General features: G+C 38.7%; 1 long non-coding RNA gene across 1 annotated transcript; it reads left to right on the top strand.

Annotated features, from left to right (window-relative positions):
* The first annotated feature begins 782 nt into the window (after window positions 1–782).
* On the top strand, window positions 783–1,180 carry LOC130979888 (uncharacterized). Its single transcript, XR_009086786.1, has 3 exons — window positions 783–803; window positions 892–978; window positions 1,103–1,180. It is a non-coding gene; the product is annotated as an uncharacterized LOC130979888 (long non-coding RNA).
* Window positions 1,181–3,212: the final 2,032 nt, after the last annotated feature.

Genomic DNA, 3,212 nt, shown 5'->3' on the forward strand with positions numbered 1-3,212 from the left:
CTGAGACAGATTTCGAACCAACCCCTATGCTACGGATTGAAAGGACTACAGAAAAGTAAGAAATAGTATTGGGTGTATATTTGTTTAGGGTTTGGGTGTATATTTGCATACAGTTTGGGTGTATATTGTTCCTGATCAATTTTTCTTTACGCCATGATTATTTTGTGTACTGTGCAGCACTCCTGAATCCCCCAAGCAACTTTAAGAAACCACACCCCCACGCTTCCCCAGCTCCAACTAAAATGTAAGTTCATCAGACTAAAATCAATCTTTGCTTATCATCCGTATATTATTATTCTTACTCTTATTCTTATACATCATGACGCAGTCATCCAGCCGCAGAAGACGCTGCTGCGCTGTTGATGATGGCACGGACAGCAACCTATGTTCCTAAAACAGATTCAGGGATGCCATCATTCCTTGGACTGATTGATTCAAGCCAGGAGGGGGCGTCAACGCAGGAGACAGAAAGGGAAAAATCTCCAAAACTGCAAGTATGCTAGAACAATTAGACACTTTGGTCCAAAAATTAGTAAGCAATGCGGCGAAGGGAACAAACGAAAGTCCACAAATTCAGAGGGAGACGGGGGAGAAGTTCTGCAAAGTTTGAAACTACAGGGGGAATAAATCAAATTACAGATGATATGAAACAAAAGTGCTACATCTGGGGGACGAGACTGAAGGAAGACGCAAATGGCAATACTGACGAGTATGAGGAGATTTGCACTCTGATTGGCAAAGGAGAATACATTTTGATCAGATCACCTTGCATCCCTCCAGGCAAAAGTGATATAGAATCTCAGGTAATATTAGACTAACATTAATGTTTTTTACACCAAAGTAAACTACAATGTTTATTAATGTAAAATTGATTTCGGCATATATTTCTAGATTGTATCTGCCATCTGCCTCATCCTAAACCAGAAAAATGAAAAGAGGTTTCAGGAACAAATATACTGTCTCCCCCCCGATATTGTGGTAAGTGTTACTTCTACGAATTTTGGGTGTATTTTCTGCATTGATTTGGGTGTATTTTTTGGGTTCGATTGGGTGTAAGTTGTGTATTTTCAGTATTTCATTTCTTGTTTCGCAATTCTTGCAGAGCATGGCACTTTCGGATCACCCAAAGGGGGAATTCATATCCCCGAAAACGGAAAAGGAATTCAGGGTGGAAGCCTACTATTTATTCTTATATGCCAAATAAAATAACACACTGTTGAAATGTGGCAATCCTTCAGATTTTTGCTCTGTTTGCCACTCGGGACATTGGTGGTTATGGCTAATAAATACAACAAAGCGGAAATGTCAAATACTTGACCCGCTACAAAAAAGCTCCAGCGATGAGAGAAGGACATTAATAAATTCACTGTAAGTTGCCTCTGTCTTATTTACTTTAATAGATAGGTCTATTTCGAAGGTTGTGTTGGGTGTATATTTTATATTCAGTTGGGTGTATCCTGTGCATCATTCGGGTATTACTGATTTGTTTTGGTATTTAAGGGATATGTATTTTCAAGATTGATAACATATGCCGGTGGGAAACCTCTGGAGAAAGGCGAGAAGGAAAGGAAATTAAAGCATCATATGTTAAAATATCAGGCCAAAAAACAAGGTATAATTTGTGACTCTGAACTTAAACTTTCCTAAATGAGATTTGTATTTTTTCTTCGTTTTCAGCTATGACTGCGCTATCTACGTTATGAAGTGGCTGAGTTAATTGAGCCGGAAAACATCAAAAAGGGGAAGTATGAATGGGATAATTGGCCACAGGTAACTGTCTTTAGAATTATATAACTCTGTATTACTTTACTGAATTAATATTGCTGTTTAAATAGAATATTTTTAATTGTAGGAGGAGTGGACCACTATAGTGGAGTATGCTTCCCGGATACTATTCAGTGAGATGAATAAACAGAGAGATCGGGCAATTAGAGAGAGTAGTGCTATAAGGCTGTCGAGCCATCCTCTGTATTATTGAGTCCGTTTTGTCAGATTTTTTGCTGATATAGAAACTGGGTAATCCAACTGCTGCGTAGTTTGTAAATTAAACAAATGATGTAATATTTGCCAATTATCAACAACTTCTATTCCATGTATATTTTTTCCCATAGTTAACTATCTATGCTGGTAAACTGTCTGTGATGTATTTAAAAACTGTATTACAGGTGGTAAACGCAAATTATAAACTGTTACACCCAACGCAAGTCTAATAATACACCCAAGATTGCATAACTATACACCCAACTGTCTGCGCTGTACTCAAAATGTATGAATTACATGTACTAAAATATGAAGAAAAACATCAAATGATATACACCATAACCCGCGAATTTTTACAGCTTGTTCTATATGTATCTATATATGTCTATATGTAAATTGTGAATTAACAAAAATACACCCAAAGAAACAGAGCTTTTACACCCATTTCTATAAAACTATACACCCAAAGAGTTATCCCTGCTGCTGGTACCTGAGCTGATAATTCATAACGTTCCTTGATATTGGTTGGAATTTGAATGCGCCGCTGATGCAGCATCAACACGTTTATCTGAATATAACACTCACATTAGCTAAACTATTAACGACAAAAATAACTCAATTGCCACAAATTTAAAGAACATTTCCTTGTACCTTTAAAACTTTCGTCTTCTTCTTCTTTGTGGCATTTGCAATCTGTTTCTCTAGTTTTGAACCTAGCCTGTTTTTTGGACGTCCTCTTGTTCGAATCCTTGGCGGGCTTTGAAGCTCGTTAACGGATTCCAAGTTGGCGTCTTCGTGGGATAAAGAAGATCTCCCCTTCCTTTTGGCTTTTAATGCTTCATCTCGGCCATGACGTTATCGTACGTACAGTGTAGAATTGCAGTCAGCTCCTCCGATTCGGAGGCAAATTCGCAAATATTTTGCGAACGAAAAACCAATTGGTCGAACCTCTTGCTTCTTGGCTCCATTAGTGGCTCGTCGTGGCTGCTCTTGATGTGTGTGTCGCCTCTTTACCTTCTTGCTCCATCGTTCCAGTATATATCTAGGGGACACTTGGCTTACTTGTTCGAAGCTTAACACGCTTAGTGCGTGACGGCACAGTATCCCTCTCGACTCGAATATAAGCATTGGCATTTTACCTCGGCTGCGACTGAGTCGTAGGTAACAGCGAACTTGTTGAATATTGAGCTGGAAACTTGTTCTCCGACTTCGTATATTGAATAGCCTAGAGC

Source organism: Arachis stenosperma, chromosome 5 (genome assembly GCF_014773155.1).
Source record: "Arachis stenosperma cultivar V10309 chromosome 5, arast.V10309.gnm1.PFL2, whole genome shotgun sequence".
NCBI lineage: Eukaryota > Viridiplantae > Streptophyta > Magnoliopsida > Fabales > Fabaceae > Arachis > Arachis stenosperma.